Consider the following 24889-nt stretch of genomic DNA (forward strand, 5'->3'; position numbering starts at 1 on the left):
TTTTGCCTTTTTTACATAAAAAAAAAAGTTTGTGTGTCTCACTGACTGTTCAGACACAACCATATCTGCTTAAAAGATTCTGGCGTAGGCCAGAGAACTAGAACTGTGTTTTTCCTCTTCCACGGTTCAAATCTGGGTTTAATCCACCTATTTGCCTTTTTTACATAAAAAAAAAACTGTTTGAGTGTTTCGCTGACTATTCAGACACAAATATATTTGTTTAAAAGATTCTGATGTAGGCCAGAGAACAAGAACTGTGGTTTTCCTCTTCCACGGTTCTAATCTGGGTGTAATCCACCTTTTTGCCTTTCTAACTTAAAAAAAACAATTTGAGTGTCTCGCTGACTGTTCAGACACAAACATATCTGTTTAAAAAATTCTGGTGTAGGCGAGACAACTAGCACTGTGGTTTTCCTCTTCTACGGTTCAAATCTGAGTGTTATTCACATTTTTGCCTTTTTTCCATAAAAAAACAGTTTGAGTGTCTCGTTGACTCTTCAGACACAAATATATCTGTTTAAAAGATCCTGGTGTAGGCCAGAGAACTAGATCTGTGACTTTCCTCTTCAACGGTTCAAATCTGGGTGTTATCCACCTTTTTGCCTTTTTTCCATAAAAAAAAACAGTTTGAGTGTCTCGCTGACTGTTCAGACACAACTATATCTGTTTAAAAGATTCTGGTGTAGGCCAGACAACTAGCACTGTGGTTTTCCTCTTCCACGGTTCAAATCTGGGTGTAATCCACATTTTTGCCTTTTTTACATAAAAAAAATAGTTTGAGTGTCTCACTGACTGTTCAGACACAAATATATCTGTTTAAAAGATTCTGGTATGGGCCAGAGAACAAGAACTGTGGTTTTCCTCTTCCACGGTTCTAATCTGGGTGTAATCCACCTTTTTGTCTTTTTTACATAAAAAAAACAGTTTGAGTGTCTCGCTGACTGTTCAGACACAAATATATCTGTTTAAAAGATTCTGGTGTAGGCCAGAGAACTAGAACTGTGGCTTTCCTCTTCCACGGTTCTAATCTGGGTGTAATTCACCTTTTTGCCTTTTTTACTTAAAAAAAAACAGTTTGAATTTCTCGCTGACTGTTCAGACACAAATATATCTGTTTAAAAGATTCAGGTGTAGGCCAGAGAACTAGAACTGTTTTTTCCTCTTCCACAGTCCTAATCTGGGTGTAATCCACCTTTTTGCCTTTTTTCCATAAACAAAACAGTTTGAGTGTCTCGCTGACTGATCAGACACAAATATATTTGTTTAAAAGATTATGGTGTAGGCCAGACAAAGAGCACTGTGGTTTTCCTCTTCCATGGTTCAAATCTGGGTGTAATCCACCTTTTTGCCTTTTTTACATTAAAAAAACAGTTTGAGTGTCTCACTGACTGTTCAGACACAAATATATCTGTTTAAAAGATTCTGGTGTAGTCCAGAGAACTACAACTGTGGGTTTCCTCTTCCACGGTTCAAATCTGGGTGTAATCCACCTTTTTGCCTTTTTTACTTAAAAAAAAAATAGTCTGAGAGTCTCGCTGACTGTTCAGACACAAATATATCTGTTTAAAAGATTCTTGTGTAGGCCAGAGAAATAGAACAGTGGTTTCCCTCTTCCACAATTCAAATCTGGGTGTTATCCACCTTTTTGCCTTTTTTTTCCATAAAAAAAAACAGTTTGAGTGTCTCGCTGACTGTTCAGACGCAAATACATCTGTTTAAAAGATTCTGGTGAAGGCCAGAGAACTAGATCTGTGACTTTCCTCTTCAACGGTTCAAATCTGGGTGTTATCCACCTTTTTGCCTTTTTTCCATAAAAAAAAACAGTTTGAGTGTCTCGCTGACTGTTCAGACACAACTATATCTGTTTAAAAGATTCTGGTGTAGGCCAGACAACTAGCACTGTGGTTTTCCTCTTCCACGGTTCAAATCTGGGTGTAATCCACATTTTTGCCTTTTTTACATAAAAAAAATAGTTTGAGTGTCTCACTGACTGTTCAGACACAAATATATCTGTTTAAAAGATTCTGGTATGGGCCAGAGAACAAGAACTGTGGTTTTCCTCTTCCACGGTTCTAATCTGGGTGTAATCCACCTTTTTGTCTTTTTTACATAAAAAAAACAGTTTGAGTGTCTCGCTGACTGTTCAGACACAAATATATCTGTTTAAAAGATTCTGGTGTAGGCCAGAGAACTAGAACTGTGGCTTTCCTCTTCCACGGTTCTAATCTGGGTGTAATTCACCTTTTTGCCTTTTTTACTTAAAAAAAAACAGTTTGAATTTCTCGCTGACTGTTCAGACACAAATATATCTGTTTAAAAGATTCAGGTGTAGGCCAGAGAACTAGAACTGTTTTTTCCTCTTCCACGGTTCAAATCTGGGTTTAATCCACCTATTTGCCTTTTTTACATAAAAAAAAAACTGTTTGAGTGTTTCGCTGACTATTCAGACACAAATATATTTGTTTAAAAGATTCTGATGTAGGCCAGAGAACAAGAACTGTGGTTTTCCTCTTCCACGGTTCTAATCTGGGTGTAATCCACCTTTTTGCCTTTCTAACTTAAAAAAAACAATTTGAGTGTCTCGCTGACTGTTCAGACACAAACATATCTGTTTAAAAAATTCTGGTGTAGGCGAGACAACTAGCACTGTGGTTTTCCTCTTCTACGGTTCAAATCTGAGTGTTATTCACATTTTTGCCTTTTTTCCATAAAAAAACAGTTTGAGTGTCTCGTTGACTCTTCAGACACAAATATATCTGTTTAAAAGATCCTGGTGTAGGCCAGAGAACTAGATCTGTGACTTTCCTCTTCAACGGTTCAAATCTGGGTGTTATCCACCTTTTTGCCTTTTTTCCATGAAAAAAAACAGTTTGAGTGTCTCGCTGACTGTTCAGACACAACTATATCTGTTTAAAAGATTCTGGTGTAGGCCAGACAACTAGCACTGTGGTTTTCCTCTTCCACGGTTCAAATCTGGGTGTAATCCACATTTTTGCCTTTTTTACATAAAAAAAATAGTTTGAGTGTCTCACTGACTGTTCACACACAAATATATCTGTTTAAAAGATTCTGGTATGGGCCAGAGAACAAGAACTGTGGTTTTCCTCTTCCACGGTTCTAATCTGGGTGTAATCCACCTTTTTGTCTTTTTTACGTAAAAAAAACAGTTTGAGTGTCTCGCTGACTGTTCAGACACAAATATATCTGTTTAAAAGATTCTGGTGTAGGCCAGAGAACTAGAACTGTGGCTTTCCTCTTCCACGGTTCTAATCTGGGTGTAATTCACCTTTTTGCCTTTTTTACTTAAAAAAAAACAGTTTGAATTTCTCGCTGACTGTTCAGACACAAATATATCTGTTTAAAAGATTCAGGTGTAGGCCAGAGAACTAGAACTGTTTTTTCCTCTTCCACAGTCCTAATCTGGGTGTAATCCACCTTTTTGCCTTTTTTCCATAAACAAAACAGTTTGAGTGTCTCGCTGACTGATCAGACACAAATATATTTGTTTAAAAGATTATGGTGTAGGCCAGACAAAGAGCACTGTGGTTTTCCTCTTCCATGGTTCAAATCTGGGTGTAATCCACCTTTTTGCCTTTTTTACATTAAAAAAACAGTTTGAGTGTCTCACTGACTGTTCAGACACAAATATATCTGTTTAAAAGATTCTGGTGTAGGCCAGAGAACTACAACTGTGGGTTTCCTCTTCCACGGTTCAAATCTGGGTGTAATCCACCTTTTTGAATTTTTTACTTAAAAAAAAAATAGTCTGAGAGTCTCGCTGACTGTTCAGACACAAATATATCTGTTTAAAAGATTCTTGTGTAGGCCAGAGAAATAGAACAGTGGTTTCCCTCTTCCACAATTCAAATCTGGGTGTTATCCACCTTTTTGCCTTTTTTTTCCATAAAAAAAAACAGTTTGAGTGTCTCGTTGACTGTTCAGACGCAAATACATCTGTTTAAAAGATTCTGGTGAAGGCCAGAGTACTTGAACTGTCGCTTTCCTCTTCCACGGTTCAAATCTGGGTGTTATCCACCTTTTTGCCTTTTTTCCATAAAAAAAAATAGTTTGAGTGTCTCGCTGACTGTTCAGACACAAATATATCTGTTTAAAAGATTCTGGTGTAGGCCAGACAACTAGCACTGTGGTTTTCCTCTTCCACGGTTCAAATCTGAGTGTAATTCACCTTTTTGTCTTTTTTACATAAAAAAAAACAGTTTGAGTGTCTCACTGACTGTTCAAACACAAATATATCTGCCTAAAAGATTCTGGTGTAGGCCAGAGAACTAGAACTGTGGTTTTCCTCTTCCATGGTTCAAATCTGGGTTTAATTCACATTTTTGCCTTTTTTACATAAAAAAAAACTGTTTGAGTGTTTCGCTGGCTATTCAGACACAAATATATCTGTTTAAAAGATTCTGATGTAGGCCAGAGAACAAGCACTGTGGTTTTCCTCTTCCACGGTTCAAATCTGGGTGTTATCCACCTTTTTGGCCTTTTTTCCATAAAAAAAACAGTTTGAGTGTCTCGTTGACTGTTCAGACACAAATATATCTGTTTAAAAGATTCTGGTGTAGGCCAGAGAACTAGAACTGTTTTTTCCTCTTCCACAGTTCTAATCTGGGTGTAATCCACCTTTTTGCCTTTTTTCCATAAAAAAATCCAGTTTGAGTGTCTCGCTGACTGTCCAGACACAACTATATCTGTTTAAAAGATTCTGGTGTAGGCCAGACAATTAGCACAGTGGTTTTCCTCTTCCACAGTTCGAATCTGGGTGTTATCCACCTTTTTGCCTTTTTTCCATAAAAAAATACAGTTTGAGTTTCTCGCTGACTGTTCAGACACAACTATATCTGTTTAAAAGATTCTGGTGTAGGTCAGAGAACTAGAACTGTGGTTTTCCTCTTCCATCATTCTAATCTGGGTGTAATCCACCATTTTGCCTTTTTTACTTAAAAAAAAACAGTTTGAGTGTCTCGCTGACTGTTCAGACACAAATATATCTGTTTAATAGATTCTGGTGTAGGCCAGACAACGAGCACAGTGGATTTCCTCTTCCGCGGTTCTAATCTGGGTGTTATCCACCTTTTTGCATTTTTCCATAAAAAAAACAGTTTGAGTGTCTCGCTGACTGATCAGACACAAATATATCTGTTTAAAAGATTCTGGTGTAGGCCAGACAACGAGCATTGTGGTTTTCCTCTTCCACGGTTAAAATCTGGGTGTAATCCACCTTTTTGCCTTTTTTACATTAAAAAAACTGTTTGAGTGTCTCACTGACTGTTCTGACACAAATATATCTGTTTAAAAGATTCTGGTGTAGGCCAGAGAACTAGAACTGTGGGTTTCCTCTTCCACGGTTCAAATCTGGGTGTAATCCACCTTTTTGCCTTTTTTACTTAAAAAAAAAACAGTCTGAGTGTCTCGCTGACTGTTCAGACACAAATATATCTGTTTAAAAGATTCTGGTGTAGGCCAGAGAAATAGAACAGTGGTTTTCCTCTTCCACAATTCAAATTTGGGTGTTATCCATCTTTTTGTCTTTTTTTCCATAAAAAAAACAGTTTGAGTGTCTCGCTGACTGTTCAGACACAAATATCTCTGTTTAAAAGATTCTGGTGAAGGCCAGAGTACTAGAACTGTGGCTTTCCTCTTCCACGGTTCAAATCTGGGTGTCATCCACCTTTTTGCCGTTTTTCCATAAAAAAAAATAGTTTGAGTGTCTCGCTGACTGTTCAGACACAAATTTATCTGTTTAAAAGATTCTGGTGTAGGCCAGACAACGAGCACAGTGGATTTCCTCTTCCGCGGTTCTAATCTGGGTGTTATCCACCTTTTTGCATTTTTCCATAAAAAAAACAGTTTGAGTGTCTCGCTGACTGATCAGACACAAATATATCTGTTTAAAAGATTCTGGTGTAGGCCAGACAACGAGCATTGTGGTTTTCCTCTTCCACGGTTAAAATCTGGGTGTAATCCACCTTTTTGCCTTTTTTACATTAAAAAAACAGTTTGAGGGTCTCACTGACTGTTCAGACACAAATATATCTGTTTAAAACATTCTGGTGTAGGCCAGAGAACAAGAACTGTGGTTTTCCTCTTCCACGGTTCAAATCTGGGTGTAATCCACCTTTTTGCCTTTTTTACATTAAAAAAACTGTTTGAGTGTCTCACTGACTGTTCTGACACAAATATATCTGTTTAAAAGATTCTGGTGTAGGCCAGAGAACTAGAACTGTGGGTTTCCTCTTCCACGGTTCAAATCTGGGTGTAATCCACCTTTTTGCCTTTTTTACTTAAAAAAAAAACAGTCTGAGTGTCTCGCTGACTGTTCAGACACAAATATATCTGTTTAAAAGATTCTGGTGTAGGCCAGAGAAATAGAACAGTGGTTTTCCTTTTCCACAATTCAAATTTGGGTGTTATCCACCTTTTTGTCTTTTTTTCCATAAAAAAAACAGTTTGAGTGTCTCGCTGACTGTTCAGACACAAATATATCTGTTTAAAAGATTCTGGTGAAGGCCAGAGTACTAGAACTGTGGCTTTCCTCTTCCACGATTCAAATCTGGGTGTAATCCACCTTTTTGCCTTTTTTACTTAAAAAAAAAACAGTCTGAGTGTCTCGCTGACTGTTCAGACACAAATATATCTGTTTAAAAGATTCTGGTGTAGGCCAGAGAAATAGAACAGTGGTTTTCCTCTTCCACAATTCAAATTTGGGTGTTATCCACCTTTTTGTCTTTTTTTCCATAAAAAAAACAGTTTGAGTGTCTCGCTGACTGTTCAGACACAAATATATCTGTTTAAAAGATTCTGGTGTAGGCCAGACAACGAGCACAGTGGATTTCCTCTTCCGCGGTTCTAATCTGGGTGCTATCCACCTTTTTGCATTTTTCCATAAAAAAAACAGTTTGAGTGTCTCGCTGACTGATCAGACACAAATATATCTGTTTAAAAGATTCTGGTGTAGGCCAGACAACGAGCACAGTGGATTTCCTCTTCCGCGGTTCTAATCTGGGTGTTATCCACCTTTTTGCATTTTTCCATAAAAAAAACAGTTTGAGTGTCTCGCTGACTGATCAGACACAAATATATCTGTTTAAAAGATTCTGGTGTAGGCCAGACAACGAGCATTGTGGTTTTCCTCTTCCACGGTTAAAATCTGGGTGTAATCCACCTTTTTGCCTTTTTTACATTAAAAAAACTGTTTGAGTGTCTCACTGACTGTTCTGACACAAATATATCTGTTTAAAAGATTCTGGTGTAGGCCAGAGAACTAGAACTGTGGGTTTCCTCTTCCACGGTTCAAATCTGGGTGTAATCCACCTTTTTGCCTTTTTTACTTAAAAAAAAAACAGTCTGAGTGTCTCGCTGACTGTTCAGACACAAATATATCTGTTTAAAAGATTCTGGTGTAGGCCAGAGAAATAGAACAGTGGTTTTCCTCTTCCACAATTCAAATTTGGGTGTTATCCACCTTTTTGTCTTTTTTTCCATAAAAAAAACAGTTTGAGTGTCTCGCTGACTGTTCAGACACAAATATATCTGTTTAAAAGATTCTGGTGAAGGCCAGAGTACTAGAACTGTGGCTTTCCTCTTCCACGGTTCAAATCTGGGTGTCATCCACCTTTTTGCCGTTTTTCCATAAAAAAAAATAGTTTGAGTGTCTCGCTGACTGTTCAGACACAAATATATCTGTTTAAAAGATTCTGGTGTAGGCCAGACAACGAGCACAGTGGATTTCCTCTTCCGCGGTTCTAATCTGGGTGTTATCCACCTTTTTGCATTTTTCCATAAAAAAAACAGTTTGAGTGTCTCGCTGACTGATCAGACACAAATATATCTGTTTAAAAGATTCTGGTGTAGGCCAGACAACGAGCATTGTGGTTTTCCTCTTCCACGGTTAAAATCTGGGTGTAATCCACATTTTTGCCTTTTTTACATTAAAAAAACAGTTTGAGTGTCTCACTGACTGTTCAGACACAAATATATCTGTTTAAAACATTCTGGTGTAGGCCAGAGAACAAGAACTGTGGTTTTCCTCTTCCACGGTTCAAATCTGGGTGTAATCCACCTTTTTGCCTTTTTTACATTAAAAAAACTGTTTGAGTGTCTCACTGACTGTTCTGACACAAATATATCTGTTTAAAAGATTCTGGTGTAGGCCAGAGAACTAGAACTGTGGGTTTCCTCTTCCACGGTTCAAATCTGGGTGTAATCCACCTTTTTGCCTTTTTTACTTAAAAAAAAAACAGTCTGAGTGTCTCGCTGACTGTTCAGACACAAATATATCTGTTTAAAAGATTCTGGTGTAGGCCAGAGAAATAGAACAGTGGTTTTCCTTTTCAACAATTCAAATTTGGGTGTTATCCACCTTTTTGTCTTTTTTTCCATAAAAAAAACAGTTTGAGTGTCTCGCTGACTGTTCAGACACAAATATATCTGTTTAAAAGATTCTGGTGAAGGCCAGAGTACTAGAACTGTGGCTTTCCTCTTCCACGGTTCAAATCTGGGTGTAATCCACCTTTTTGCCTTTTTTACTTAAAAAAAAAACAGTCTGAGTGTCTCGCTGACTGTTCAGACACAAATATATCTGTTTAAAAGATTCTGGTGTAGGCCAGAGAAATAGAACAGTGGTTTTCCTCTTCCACAATTCAAATTTGGGTGTTATCCACCTTTTTGTCTTTTTTTCCATAAAAAAAACAGTTTGAGTGTCTCGCTGACTGTTCAGACACAAATATATCTGTTTAAAAGATTCTGGTGTAGGCCAGACAACGAGCACAGTGGATTTCCTCTTCCGCGGTTCTAATCTGGGTGCTATCCACCTTTTTGCATTTTTCCATAAAAAAAACAGTTTGAGTGTCTCGCTGACTGATCAGACACAAATATATCTGTTTAAAAGATTCTGGTGTAGGCCAGACAACGAGCATTGTGGTTTTCCTCTTCCACGGTTAAAATCTGGATGTAATCCACCTTTTTGCCTTTTTTACATTAAAAAAACAGTTTGAGTGTCTCACTGACTGTTCAGACACAAATATATCTGTTTAAAAGATTCTGATGTAGGCCAGAGAACAAGAACTGTGGTTTTCCTCTTCCACGGTTCAAATCTGGGTGTAATCCACCTTTTTGCCTTTTTTACATTAAAAAAACTGTTTGAGTGTCTCACTGACTGTTCTGACACAAATATATCTGTTTAAAAGATTCTGGTGTAGGCCAGAGAACTAGAACTGTGGGTTTCCTCTTCCACGGTTCAAATCTGGGTGTAATCCACCTTTTTGCCTTTTTTACTTAAAAAAAAAACAGTCTGAGTGTCTCGCTGACTGTTCAGACACAAATATATCTGTTTAAAAGATTCTGGTGTAGGCCAGAGAAATAGAACAGTGGTTTTCCTCTTCCACAATTCAAATTTGGGTGTTATCCACCTTTTTGTCTTTTTTCCATAAAAAAAACAGTTTTAGTGTCTCGCTGACTGTTCAGACACAAATATATCTGTTTAAAAGATTCTGGTGAAGGCCAGAGTACTAGAACTGTGGCTTTCCTCTTCCACGGTTCAAATCTGGGTGTCATCCACCTTTTTGCCGTTTTTCCATAAAAAAAAATAGTTTGAGTGTCTCGCTGACTGTTCAGACACAAATATATCTGTTTAAAAGATTCTGGTGTAGGCCAGACAACTAGCACTGTGGTTTTCCTCTTCCACGGTTCAAATCCGAGTGTAATCCACCTTTTTGCCTTTTTTACATAAAAAAAAGCAGTTTGAGTGTCTCACTGACTGTTCAGACACAAATATATCTGACTAAAAGATTCTGATGCAGGCCAGAGAACTAGTCCTGTGTTTTTCCTCTTCCACGGTTCAAATCTGGGTTTAATTCACCTTTTTGCCTTTTTTACATAAAAAAAAACAGTTTGAGTGTTTCGCTGACTATTCAGACACAAATATAACTGTTTAAAAGATTCTGATGTAGGCCAGAGAACAAGAACTGTGGTTTTCCTCTTCCACGGTTCTAATCTGGGTGTAATCCACCTTTTTGTCTTTTTTACATAAAAAAAACAGTTTGAGTGTCTCGCTGACTGTTCAGACACAAATATATCTGTTTAAAAGATTCTGGTGTAGGCCAGAGAACTAGAACTGTGGTTTTCCTCTTCCACGGTTCTAATCTGGGTGTAATCCACCTTTTTGCCTTTTTTACTTAAAAAAAAAACCAGTTTGAATTTCTCGCTGACTGTTCAGACACAAATATATCTGTTTAAAAGATTCAGGTGTAGGCCAGAGAACTAGAACTGTTTTTTCCTCTTCCACAGTCCTAATCTGGGTGTAATCCACCTTTTTGCCTTTTTTCCATAAACAAAACAGTTTGAGTGTCTCGCTGACTGTTCAGACACAAATATATCTGTTTAAAAGATTCTGGTGTAGGCCAGACAACTAGAACTGTGGCTTTCCTCTTCAACGGTTCAAATCTGGGTGTTATCTACCTTTTTGCCTTTTTTCCTCAAAAAAATCCAGTTTGAGTGTCTCACTGACTGTTCAGACACAAATATATCTGTTTAAAAGATTCTGGTGTAGGCCGGACAACTAGCACTTTGGTTTTCCTCTTCCACGGTTCAAATCTGGGTGTAATCCACATTTTTGCCTTTTTTACATAGAAAAAACAGTTTGAGTGTCTCACTGACTGTTCAGACACAAATATATCTGTTTAAAAGATTCTAATATAGGCCAGAGAACTAGAACTGTGGTTTTCCTCTTCCATGGTTCAAATCTGGGTGTAATCCACCTTTTTGCCTTTTTTACTTAAAAAAAATGGTTTGAGTGTCTCGCTGACTATTCAGACACAAATATAGCTGTTTAAAAGATTCTGGAGTAGGTCAGAGAACTAGAACTGTGGTTTTCCTCTTCCACCGTTCTAATCTGGGTGTAATCCACCTTTTTGCCTTTTTGCCTTTTTTACTTAAAAAAAAAGCAGTTTGAGTGTCTCGCTGACTGTTCAGACACAAATATATCTGTTTAAAAGATTCTGGTGTATTCCAGAGAACTAGAACTGTGGTTTTCCTCTTCCACAGTTCTAATCTGGGTGTTATCCACCTTTTTGCCATTTTTCCATACAAATATCCAGTTTGAGTGTCTTGCTGACTGTTCAGACACAACTATATCTGTTTAAAAGATTCTGGTGTAGGTCAGAGAACTAGAACAGTGGTTTTCCTCTTCCACCATTCTAATCTGGGTGTAATCCACCTTTTTGCCTTTTTTACTTAAAAAAAAACAGTTTGAGTGTCTCGCTGACTGTTCAGACACAAATATATCTGTTTAAAAGATTCTGGTGTAGGCCAGAGAAATAGAACTGTGGTTTTCCTCTTCCGTGGTTCAAATCAGGGTGTTATTCACCTTTTTGCCTTTTTTACATAAAAAAAAACCTATTTGAGTGTCTTGCTGACTGTTCAGACACCAATATATCTGTTTAAAAGATTCTGGTGTAGCTCAGAGAACTAGAACTGTGGTTTTCCTCTTCCACGGTTCTAATCTCCTTTTTATTACCTTTTGCCATTGATAGTGCGAGTGTAAGCTATTTTACTTAATTTACAATGGTCTAGGCGCGTGGCAAGGGACCTGGAACTGGATTTTCTGGTGATGGAGCGTGCAGAGAATGGGGCCGTGGCCAAGGTGAAAATGTGCCACAATCAGCAGCCACATCTTCTCGCTCCAGTTCAAAACCGAATTACTAGGGAAGCACACAACAACACCGCTATAGCGAACTGATCAGTGTGAACAGGTTATTAATTGGTTAGCAGATAATATTTCCAGTCACCTGGGCACCACAACCTCCGGTCTGTCTTCCACACGGTCAAGTCTTAGTAGCCGTGAGTCTCGACCGCATACTCCTCCCCACCCTGATGCTCCTTCCTCCCACCATGCCAATTGTCATCAGACAGCAACTGATCCAACAGTTGGACACTCTGAAGAGCTGTTCACTGGTCCATTTCCATATTTGGGCCCCTCGCCTGATAAGCTTGAAGTGGTGGAAGAGGAGATCCCATGTAGTGATGGCCAAATATTTGAACAGCCACGGCCACAGGAAGGCGACGCTGGCAATTTGTCACAAGAGGTGGACGATGACGAGACACAATTGTCAGGAAGTGAGGAGGAGGACCGTGGTGCGGAAGTGGAAGAGGAGGAGGTGGTGGATGATCTAGTAACTGACCCAATGTGGCAGGAGGACATGCAGAGCGAGGCCAGCAGCACAAAGGGGGAGGGGGGCAGAGTACCCGAACAGGCAGGAAGAAGCACTGTGGTGGCCGCGGACAGAAGGAGTGCAACCGTTCACCGTAACACGAAAGACTCTGCTGATAACTCCAAATGGGCCATTTGTACCACCTGCCGGGCCAGCATCAGGAGGGGTGACAAAACTACCAGCCTGACCACCACCAGCATGATCAGGCACAAGTCAGCAAAGCACCCGACTTTGTGGGGCGAACCCCAGGGTCCACGACCAGTGTCAGCGGGTGTCACCACTGCTTCTTCCGCTGTCGTGCATGTAAGAGAACCCCTGTTGTGCGTGCAAGGCAATCCCCTGTCCATACTGCATGCAAAGATGCCCCCTCCTCTCAGTCTTCACTTGATATGGCAGTTTCTCAAGAAACAGCATCAACGTCCACGTCCACTTCCCACCGCAGCGTTCAATTGTCCATATCTCAGACCTTTTGAACGAAAGCGCAAATTCGCAGCCAATGCCCCACAGGCCACAGTCCTAAATTCACACATTTCACGACTGCTTGCGTTGGAAATGCTGCCTTTTAGGCTGGTGGAGACGGAATCCTTCCGCAACCTTATGGCGGTGGCCATCCCTCGGTACTCGGTCCCCAACCAACACTATTTTGCCCGGTGTGCCATCCCCGCACTACACAAGCACATGTCTCAAAACATCTGCCGTGCCCTCAACAATGCAGTTACTGGGAGAGTCCACCTGACAACGGACACGTGGACAAGTGCTTGTCGCCAGGGACGGTACATCTCCCTGACGACGCACTGGGTAAACATAGTGGAAACCGGAACTCAGTCGGACCTTGGGACGGAACACATCCTCCCCACATCGAGGATTGCAGGCCCTATGTCAGTCAAAGTTGCCCCCACTGTGTACAGCTCCTGCACATAATCCTCCTCCTCCTCCTCATGTTCAGCCTCCATCTCACCACATCAGTTACAAGCTGGAAGTACTGCAGTATTGCCTCAGCCAAGCGGCAACAGGCTGGGCTGAAACTCATAAGCTGAGGTGATAAACCTCACACTGCTTGTGAGTTTTGGACAGCTGTGAAAGAGCAAGCAGATCTGTGGCTGTGACCGCTGAACCTACATCAATTCATGGTCGTGTGTGACAATGGCCATAACCTGGTGGCGGCTCTGAGGCGAGGCGAGATAACACGCTTACCATGCCTGGCTCATGTGCTTAACCTTATAGTTCAGCGGTTTCTTGCCAGATCTGCTCGTCAAAGTACGCCACTTGTCAGATCATTTTCGGAAGTCGGCTACAGCTTCCGCCGCCCTTGCTGTGTTGCAGCAGCGTTTGCAGCTTCCGGCACACCGACTGGTGTGTGATGTCCCCACACGTTGGAACTCTGCCCTCCACATGTTGCAAAGGATGTGTGAGCAGAAGAGAGCAGTTGTGGAGTACCAGCTGCAACAAGGCCGTTGATATTCTGGTGAGACTCCACACGTAAGACCTCAGGAGTGGACCTGGATGTCTGACATATGTACCATCCTGACATACTTTGAGGAGTCCACCAAGATGGTGAGTGGCGATGACGCCATCATTAGCGTCAGCATCCCATTTGTCTGTCTTTTGCAATGTTCTCTGCAGAGAATTAAAGGGGAGGCATTGCAACCAGAGTATGATGAGATCGATCAAGAAGCCGTAGCGGGCGATTACACACAGCCCAGCCTCATCTCATCCCAACGTGCATTGGGGGACAATGAGGGATAGGAGGTGGAGGAGGAGGAACAGGAGCTGGTATCATGCGCTGTAGACGGTAGTACCTGTACAACTGTCATACCGTTGGTTCAGCGTGGGTGGCCTAAGTACAGGGGGGAGGAGGAGGAGGAGAGCATGGTCAGTCATCATCTTGGTGAGGACACGGAAGTCTTGCCCATTACCAGTCTGGCACGCATGGCTGACTTTATGTTACGCTGCCTTAACCGTGACCCTCGCGTTGTCAAAATGTTGGGTGACAGTCATTACTGATTGGTGACACTTTTAGACCCCCGATACAAGGAGAACTTTCACTCTCTTATTCCTGAGGTGGAGAGGTCTACAAAAATGGGGCAGTACCAAAAGGCCCTTGCTGCAGAACTGTTAAAAAAATTCCCATCTGAACACGCTAGTGGCAGAGGTCTCAGTTCGTTGCCCAACCAAGGCGTACAGGTGAGAGAGACGCAACTCAAATCCAGCAGAGGCAGGGGATCACTGTCAACATTCTAGGACAGTTTTCTGAGACCCGCCCAGCTTACAGGCCCTGAGGCGCGGGGTACTCTCACAAGAAGTGGAAAGTTTCAAAAGATGGTGAGGGAGTACCTTGCCGACTGTACCAGCATCCTCCGTGATTCTTCTGTGCCTTTTTATTATTGGGTATCCAAGCTGGACACTTGGAATGAACTCCCTCTGTATGCCTTGGAGGTCCTGGCCTGCCCTGCTGCTAGCGTGTTATCGGAACATGTTTTAGTGCCGCTGGGGGAATTATAACTGATAAGCGCACTCGCCTGTCAACTGACAATGCTGACAAGCTGACCCTTATCAAAATGAACAAGGGCTGGATTGGGCCAGACTTCTCATCACCACCAAATGACAGCAGAGTAACATAAAGTCAAATCCACTGTGTTATTTCTGGAGGTGTATTCCCTTTCACCGCTTCACACCCACACATTTCGGCTGTTTTTTGCTCTTCTTCTTATCCTCAGCCTCCACCACCACTATACCACCAGGGTGACCGTGGTCCGTGTTGCCAGCATTGCAAGTTCCTCCGTCCTAATTTTTGGCAGCTTTTGCTTGGAAGGCATAGGCAAAGACTATGGGAGACCCACTCCCCAATAATGGGAATAATGTTTTTAATATGCTGTACTGCATGGCTCTTGTAAGGGGCATTGCAAGTTCCTCCGTCCTAATTTTTGGCAGCTTTTGCTTGGAAGGCATAGGCAAAGACTATGGGAGACCCAATCCCCCATAATGGGAATAATGTTTTTAATATGCTGTACTGCATGGCTTTTGTAAGGGGCATTAAAAACATCTTGTTAAGCTACTGTGACCTCCACGTCTCTTCCAAGGGTCATTGATATTGTCTTTTTATTCCACTGCGACCTCCACCACTTTTCCAAGGGGCATTAAAACCATCTTGATAAGCTACTGTGACCTCCATGTCTCTTCCAAGGGGCATTAAAACCGACTTGTTAAACCACTCTGAACTCCACAGCTCTTCCAAGGGGCATTGAAAAGTTGCTTTTAATTACCTCTAACCTCCACGACTCTTCCAACAGGCATTGCATTTCCTCCTAATTTTGCTTTTCAAAGTATAGGCGAACACTAAGGGAGACCCACTCCCCAATAATGGAAAGCCTTCCATTCACTGTTTAGGCCAACAGTGTACAGGAGACCCAGCTGCTATAAATGGAAAAAACGGTTTAGTTAGTTAGCCCTCTGACCACCATGTCACTTTCAAGGGGCATTGGAGTGCCTCGAAATTTTTGGTAGGCATTGCACTCACTGTATGCCCTATAACTGTGTAGCCGAACTGCTCCTTTTGGTACAAAAACATATCCTACAAGACATGTGTGGTTGACTGGCCTGATATTGATGTGAATGGTCCCTGTTCCTCCTGCTCTTTCTCCTTTGCCACCACCTCATCCATCATTCATCACCTGAAGCTTTGTTTTAACGGGAGTCATAGAACTGGGATAGTAGCAGGAAAACATCCAGCAATCCTCGGAAGAGGTAGGATATGCACCAAACGCTGACCACCTCAGGCCTAGCCGCTACTACATACTATGTCTGGAGGATGTGTTGCATCCCAATGTCCAACTGTGTCCCGGCTTCCACAATAGTAACCCAGTATGAAGGCGTCAGTGAGATGAACCATCCCTGGCCACATTCACTTGTCCACGTGTTTGTGGTTAGGCTGTCCTTCCCACTAAATGCACTGGGGAGGACACAGGTAATGTTTTGGTATGAGCACTTGTATATAAGGTGCACTGGGACAAATAGGGGCGGCTGGGAACCGTTTATGGACACCCGGCTGCCCCCTGGCGGCTGGGGACCGAGTATGGACACCAGGCCGCACCCTGGCATCTGGGAACCAAGCGTGGACACCCGGCCACCGGGCGGCTGGGGACTGAGTATCGATACCAAGCTGCCGACGCAGCCATGACGTGGTGCCCAGATTCTGCCTCCACATGCCTAAAAGGCCCAATTTCAAGTGCAAGCAACCAAGCAGCATGGTATCGCAGCCTGGGGTGGGTGGGTGGCAGGCAGCATACTTGCACTTGCATTGCAAGGAATAGGGGAGGTACAATTGAACACTGCCCAGGGACAATGACTTGAACGGGGATAGTTGCAAGTCTGCAATGACAGGTGCAGGGCGGGAGGCATCTTCGCATGTGCCATGAACAGGGGGTTGGCGTGCACACACTACAGCGGAATAGGCTGTCCTTCCCAATAAATGCACTGGGGAGGACACAGGTAATGTTTTGGTATGCGTGCTTGTGTATAAGGACATATATGGGCGGCTGGGGACCGAGTATGGACACCCGGCCGCCGGGCGGCTGGGAACTGAGTATGGATACCAGGCTGCCGACGCAGCCATGACATGGTGGCCGGCGTCTGCCTCCACAAGCCTAAAAGGCCTCATTTCAAGTGCAAGCAAGCTAGCAGTATGGTATTGCAGCCTGGGGTTGGGTGGTTGGCAGGCTGTACACTTACGCTTACATTCCAAGAAAACAAAGCAGATGCTAACTTCTATCATCATCATCATGCTCCTCACCTTGGCACTCTCAACTCCCCTGATGGAGAAGCCAGGGCCCACCGGAGGAGTCTCTGGTTGTCTGGTGGGCTCGTCCAATGCTGCCCTAAAGCAGGCCAGGCTAAGAAAAGTGTGGGGAAGGTTACCGGGACAAATAGTGGCGGCTGGTGACTGAGTTTGGAGACCTCGCTGCCGAAGCAGCCATGAGGTAGTGGCCAGCTTCGTCCGCCTCCAAACTAAAAGTCCCAATTTCAAGTGCAAGCTAGAAGTATAGTATTGCAGCCTGCGGGTGGGTGGGTGGTTGGCTGCATCTTTGCGCTTGCATTGCAAGGAATGATGGAGGTACAATTGAACACTGCCGTGGGACAAGGACTTGCACGGGAATAGTTGCAAATCTGCATCTTCTGATGCGGAAGGATCACTTCTGATGGGCACACTTTTAGGCAGTGACCTGGGTGTCAGAGATGCTTCCAGGGGTCTTCCCCATGCTGTTCCCATATCTTTTCAGCACTGTATGCATGTGTCACACAGCACATGGCCAGATAAGGTTGTAAAATGTTAAAATGACATTTCCCGGTGAATACATTTGTCACGGTTGAAAGCAATACAAAAGTGCAAAAACGCATAAAAAATGCTACTTGTGAATATAGCCCAAGGTGTGGAGGAGTATTTTTGTTTTTGGTTATTTATTTTACCTTATACACAAATCTTTACCTTGGAAAGGATGTTCCTTAACATATTTCACAGGAAAACAGTTTCAGTTTCGTTTTTGAATGTTTTATTGTGAGCCCGTAAAAGTGGCTTAATACCTCTGACCACGTTGTTGACAGCAGTGACCAGGGGGTCAGAAATGCTTCCTGGGGCGATCCCCATGCTGTCCCCATGTCATTTGAGCACTGTTACTATCGTTTTGGGCACTTTTTAGGATTTCTACAGACTGCTGGGGGTGCCGCCGCAAAAATGCTCGGGTCTCCTATAGACTAACATTGGGTTCATTGCTCGGGTCGAGCACCCGAGTATCACGGTGAGCTTGGCCAGAGCTTCGAGCACCCGAGCATTTTACTGCTTGCTCAACACTAATGCTTAGGTGACAAACCGCATACTGCTGCAGAGTTGTTGAAAGCTGGAACAGAGCAGTCAGATCTGTAGCTTTCACCGCCTAACCTACAGCCAGGCATGGTCGTCTATGACAATGGCCAGAACCTGGTGGCGGCTCTGATGCTTGGCAACCTCACTCACGTACCATGCCTGGCCCATGTGCTCAACCTAGTGGTTCAGCGATTTCTCAAAACCTACCCAGAATTGCATGAGCTGCTTGTGAAAGTACGCCCATTTCAGAAAATTAGCTACAGCATCCACTGCCCTCATTGTGCTTCAACAGCGTTTGCAGCTTCCAGCTCACCGACTAGTGTGCGATGTCACTACGCGTTGGAATTCAACTTTGCATATGTTGGGAAGGATTTGTGAGCAGCAGAGGGCAGTTGTTGAGTACCAGCTTGAACACGCCCATCGGTATTCAGGTCAGCCTCCGAACATAAGAGCTGATGAGTGGGCATGGATGTCTGACATCTGTATCATCCACCAAAACTTTGAGAATTCCACCAAGATGGTGAGAAGTGATGAGACAATAATTAGTGTCACCATTCAGCTTCTCTGTCTACTGAAATGCTCGCTGCTCACAATTAAAGAGGAGGCATTGCAGGTGGAGCACGAAGAGATGGAGCAAGGAACTATACAGGGTGATGCTACACAGCCCAGCCTCATCTCATCTAAATGCGGATTGGGTGTTATGAGAAGGAGGAGGAAGAGGAGGAGGAATAAGAGCTGATTTCCTGTGCTAAAGAAGGAACTACCCAAACAACATTCATAAAAATCTGTTCAGCTTGGATGGCCTGAAGAGAGGGAGAACGAGGAGGAGGTCCAGGAGGAGGATAAGGAGGAGAATATGGACAGTTGTCCTTTTGGTGGGGACAGGGAAGTCTTGGCTGTTGGCAGTCTAGAACACATGCCTGACTTTATGTTCCGCTGCCTTTTCCGTGATCCTTGCGCTGTACACATTTTGGGCAACAGTAATTACTTGTTGGTCACACTTCTAGACCCACGCTAGAAGGAGAACTTTCTATTTATCCTTCCCGTGGCGGAGAGGTCTAATAAAATATTGCAGAATCAGAAGGCCCTTGTTGAAGAATTATTAAAATAATTCACTGCTGACAATGCTGGTGGCAGAGGTCACAGTTTCTTGGACAACCAAGAAGCACAGGCGAGGGAGACACAAACCAGATGAAGTAGAGGAAGTGGAATACTGTCAAAGGTCTGAGACAGTTTTCTCAGCCCCTCCCAGTGCCCAGGCTATGATGTATGGGGTACTGTGACAAGGAGGGAAAAGTTTTGGAATACGCTGAAGGAGTAGTTTGCCAACCGTACCAGTGTCCTCCGTGATTCCTCTGTGCCTTGTAACTAATGGGTATCCAAGCTGGACACATGGCATGAACGGTCTCTCTACACCTTGGAGGTCCTGGCCTGCCCTGACACTAGTGTTTTGTCAGAGCGGTTTTTAGTGCTGACGGGGGTAATATAATCGATAGTCACATCTGCCTGTCAACTATAAATGCTGACAGGCTGACTCTTATAAAAATGAACAAGGGCTGGATTGGGCCAGACTTTTCAACACCACTGGATGATATCTGTAACATACCTGGCGGCGTCCTTGCATAGTGGTCCATCTCCCACTGTGCAAGAGCGTGCACATGATTTCCAGTCCAGACTGCCACTCTGGCTTCTTTCCATTCTGTCTGCTTTGCTCTGCTCTGGCTGCTTAGGGCGACGCCCGCTGAACTTCCTGTTTCTTGTAGCTGCTGCAGACACACCCCTAATGCGTCCTCAGCCTATTGCTGTCTGTCACCTGGTATTTAAACCAGCTCCTCCTGGGAAACGATGCCTGAGCATCTTGTTCTGTCAGTTGACTTCTTGTCACTGATGTGCCAGGTCGTGTCTATGTTTCCTGCCTTACGGTATCAGTTCCCATGTCAGAACTGAGTCCTGTCTGTGCACTCTAGCCAGCTGTCTGTCTGCCTTCCTGGAGGCTGTATTTCGAGGCATGTCTGAACACGCTCCTAGCCTGTTCGTTCCGCCCTCTGGGGGCCGTATACCCAGACTCGCTCCTGTATTTGTTGCAGTACAGTTCCTGTCTGAGCTGTCTCCTAACCTGCTTCCTGTTTCTCTCTATGTCCATACCTTCCATTTCTCCTGCAATGTCTGAACCAGCACTTGGCTTTACCTTGGCTCGTTCCTGTATTTTGTTGCAGTAACAGTTCCTGTCTGAACTGTCTCCTAACCTGTTTCTTGTTTTTCTCTATATCCGTACCTTCCCTTTTTCTGCAGAGTCTGAACTTGCTTCTAACTTCTACTCGTTGTCGCTGTACTTCCGTTTGTGAGTTTAGAGTCCACTCGCTACTTCATTGCAAGTATCTTGTGCGCATCTGGTTCTGCCTTTCCCTTCCTGTCTGTTCCGTGTGAACAGAGCCCTGTCCCCTCTGCTCTGCCTTGCTCACCGCTCCGGCGGTTCTTGCCTGTTCTACCTTGCTCACCGCTCCGGCGGTGCTTGCCTGCTCTGCCTTTCTCACCGCTCCGGCGGTTCTAGCCTGCTCTGCCTTGCTCACCGCTCCAGCGGTTTCCGCTCTGCTCTGCCTTGCTCACCGCTCCGGCGGTTTCCGCTCTGCTCTGCCTTGCTCACCGCTCCTGCGGCTCTTGCCTGCTCTGCCTTGCTCACCACTCCGGCGGTTCTTGCCTGCTCTGTCTTGCTCACCGCTCCGGCGGTTCTAGCCTGCTCTGCCTTGCTCACCGCTCCTGCGGTTTCTGCTCTGCTCTGCCTTGCTCACCTCTCCTGCGGTTTCCGCTCTGCTCTGCCTTGCTCACCGCTCCTGCAGTTTCCGCTCTGCTCTGCTTTGCTCACTGCTCCGGCAGTCTCGCTCTGCTCTGACCCTTTGCTCACTGCCCCTGCAGTCTCGCTCTGCTCCGACCCTTTGCTCACTGCCCCGGCAGTCTCGCTCTGCTCCGACCCTTTGCTCACTGCCCCGGCAGTCTCGCTCTGCTCTGACCCTTTGCTCACTGCTCCGGCAGTCTCGTTCTGCTCCACTCTTGCTCATCACTCCAGGCGGCCTCGTCCTGCTCTACTCTCGCTCACCACTCCAGGCGGTCTCGTCTTGCTCCGCTCTTGCTCGCCGCTCTGGGCGGCCTCACTCAGCTGTGTTTGTCCACCGCATCTGTGGTTCTGTTCCTGAGTCCCAGTCTGTACTGGGTCCTATTCACTCTGTGCTCCAACCTGTCGTACCTGCCAGTATCTCCCTGCCTGCATACCAGTCGTGCTTACCAGCATCCACCTGCCTGCATGCAAGCCGTACCTGTCAATACCTCCCTGTTTGCATAACAGTCGTGCTTGCCAGCATCCACCCGTCTGCATACCAGTCGTGTCTGCCTATATCCACCCGTCTGTGCGTCAGCTTAACCTGCCTGTTCCTGTATTCCCCGGTGTGGGTCAACAGCCGTGTCCGGGGTCTGACCTGGAGTAGCACCTGGTCCCTCTGCTCGGTTCCTCCTTGGCGCACTGGCGTCGTATGCCGTCATGCGACCTTGGTCGGATCGGGTTGATACTTAGTTATGCCCCTCCAGGCATTCACTCTCCGGTACGGTCCAGTGGAATCACTACATATACACGCACATGCCAGTCAGTCCGGGCGCGTGCCTTACAGCATGCTCTGGCCATGGTTCCCGTTGAGCCCCACGGCCTTCGCTCTCTGAGACGTTTTCCAGCGAATACGTGCATCTAGAAGAAATTTATTTTTTTTTGCTACAAGCTGAGTTCTAGGCGAATTACGCACCCGTCCAGATGGAGCTTTCTGCACCCGTTCCTGCGGATCCGCCACGGTACTATGGGGATCCAAGACAGAGTCGTGAATTTGAGGAGCAATGCATGCTACACTTCAAGTTCTACCCTCTTTATTTTCCCACCGATCGGGTTAAGGTGGTATTCATGATGTCTTACCTAGTGGGTGATGCCTTGAAATGGATCACCCCCCTATGGGAAGCACAGGATCCTATCGTCCTGGACCTGCAGGCCTTCCTGGAGGCCTTTCTAATAGTCTTCGATGACCCTAACCCGGAGGCCCCTGCTGAAGCTTCACTTCCCAATATTCCGGAGCAGCCCCGATGGGTAATGTGTGTGAGTAGCGCACTAGTCCTCCTTCCCGAAGAGACTTCTGCCCACCCAGAATCCACACAGGATGACTACGCTCTCCGGAATACTTCTCCCAACCTCAAGAGGCAATCCATATGTGCTAGGCGTAGAGGCAAGCCGTCACGCCAGGGTCTGTCCTCCCAAAGACCTCCTGACCCCAACCTTGAAGTCCCTGCTGAAGCGTCACTTCCCAGTATCCCGGAGCAGCCCCGACGGGTAATGTGCATTGGTAGCGCACCAGTTCTCCTGCCCGAAGAGACTGCTGCCCACCCAGAATCCACACAGGAGGAATTCCTGCACCCGGTATCTGATACTTCACCCACTTTACCCGGTGAGCCTGTCCAAGGGTACTCAGAAGCAGTGATTACCTCCGAGTCTGTGCACCTCAACTACTTGGCAGAGCACACCCTGTTGTCTCCTGAATCCTCCGGGATACCACTTGATGACAAATGGAGAGAGACTTCCCTACACCCGGTACCCGATACTTCGTCCGCTCCGTCCTGTGAGCATGGCAAAGGGTACCTCAAAGAGGTAGCTACCCCCGAGTCTCTACACCCCTCCGACCAGGCGGAGGACCAACAGTTGTCTAATGAACCCTTCGGGGGTGCTACCTGGTAGCGAATGGACAGAGACTTTCCTATACTCTGTACCTGATACCTCGCCCGCTTCGTCCAGTGAGTCCGACCTAGTGTACTCCGAAGCAGAGGTTACCCCGAGTCTCTGCACCCCTCCAACCCGGCGGAGGACTTCCAGTTGTCTCCTGAACCCTCTGGGGTGCTACCTGATAATAAGTGGAGAGAGACTTCCTTGTGTGCTGTTCCCGGTACTCCACCCGTTTCGTCTGTTGCTGAAGATGGCTGGATAGGAGGTAGCATCCTAGCTACCCAGATGAGACCAGTTTTGTCTCTTCCTGTGGACAGTAGAAGTAATCGACTTGAAGAGAAGGATTGGCCCTCAAATTGCCTGTGGAAGATTCTGGCAGGCCCGAAGAAGAGGGGGCGTAAGGGGGGGGGTACTGTAACATACCTGGCGGCGTCCTTGCATAGTGGTCCATCTCCCACTGTGCAAGAGCGCGCACTTAATTTCCAGTCCAGACTGCCACTCTGGCTTCTTTCCATACTGTCTGCTTTGCTCTGCTCTGGCTGCTTAGGGAGACGCTCGCTGTACTTCCTATTTCTTGTAGCTGCTGCAGACACACCCCTAATGCATCCTCAGCCTATTGCTGTCTGTCACCTGGTTTTTAAACCAGCTCCTCCTTGGAATCCATGCCTGAGCATCTTGTTCTGACAGTTGGCTTCTTGTCACTGATGTGCCAAGTCCTGTCTATGTTTCCTGCCTTACGGTATCAGTTCCCGTGTCTGAACTGTGTCCTGTCTGTGCACTCTAGCCAGCTGTCTGTCTGCCTTCCTGGAGGCTGTATTTCCGGGCCTGTCTGAACACGCTCCTAGCCTGTTCGTCCCGCCTTCTGGGGCCGCATAACCAGACTTGCTCCTGTATTTGTTGCAGTACAGTTCCTGTCTGAACTGTCTCCTAACCTGCTTCCTGTTTCTCTCTATGTCCGTACCTTCCATTTCTCCTGCATTGTCTGAACCAGCACTTGGCTTTACCTTGGCTCGTTCCTGTATTTTGTTGCAGTAACAGTTCCTGTCTGAACTGTCTCCTAACCTGTTTCCTGTTTTTCTCTATGTCCGTACCTTCCCTTTTTCTGCAGAGTCTGAACCTGCTCCTAACTCCTACTCGTTGTCGTTTGTGAGTTTAGAGTCCACTCGCTACTTCATTGCAAGTATCTTGTGTGTATCTGGTTCAGCCTTTCCCTTCCTGTCTGTTCCGTGTGAACAGAGCCCTGTCCCCTCTGCTCTGCCTTGCTCACCGATCCGGCGTTTCTTGCCTGCTCTGCCTTGCTCACCGCTCCGGCGGTTCTTGCCTGCTCTGCCTTGCTCACCACTCTGGCGGTTCTAGCCTGCTCTGCCTTGCTCACCGCTCCTGCGGTTTACGCTCTGCTCTGCCTTGTTCACCGCTCCTGCGGTTTCCGCTCTGCTCTGCCTTGCTCACCGCTCCGGCGGTTCTTGCCTGCTCTGCCTTGCTCACCGCTCCGGTGGTTCTTGCCTGCTCTGCCTTGCTCACCTCTCCGGCGGTTCTAGCCTGCTCTGCCTTGCTCACCGCTCCTGCGATTTCTGCTCTGCTCTGCCTTGCTCACCGCTCCTGCGGTTTCCGCTCTGCTCTGCCTTGCTCACCGCTCCTGCGGTTTCCGCTCTGCTCTGCCTTGCTCACCGCTCCTGTGGTTTCCGCTCTGCTTTGCTCACTGCTCCGGCAGTCTTGCTCTGCTCTCACCCTTTGCTCACTGCCCCTGCAGTCTCGCTCTGCTCCGACCCTTTGCTCACTGCCCCGGCAGTCTCGCTCTGCTCTGACCCTTTGCTCACTGCTCCGGCAGTCTCGCTCTGCTCCACTCTTGCTCGCCGCTCCAGGCGGCCTCGTCCTGCTCTACTCTCACTCACCGCTCCAGGCGGTCTCGTCTTGCTCCGCTCTTGCTCGCCGCTCCAGGGTCCTCACTCAGCTGTGTTTGTCCACCGCATCTGCGGTTCTGTTCCTGAGTTCCAGTCTGTACTGGGTCCTATTCACTCTGTGCTCCAACCTGTTGTACCTGCCAGTACCTCCCTGCCTGCATAC

The sequence above is a fragment of the Phyllobates terribilis genome, unplaced genomic scaffold, assembly GCF_046119375.1.
Source record: "Phyllobates terribilis strain yellow unplaced genomic scaffold, ASM4611937v1 Scaffold_3__8_contigs__length_932513732, whole genome shotgun sequence".
Classification (NCBI taxonomy): Eukaryota; Metazoa; Chordata; class Amphibia; order Anura; family Dendrobatidae; genus Phyllobates; species Phyllobates terribilis.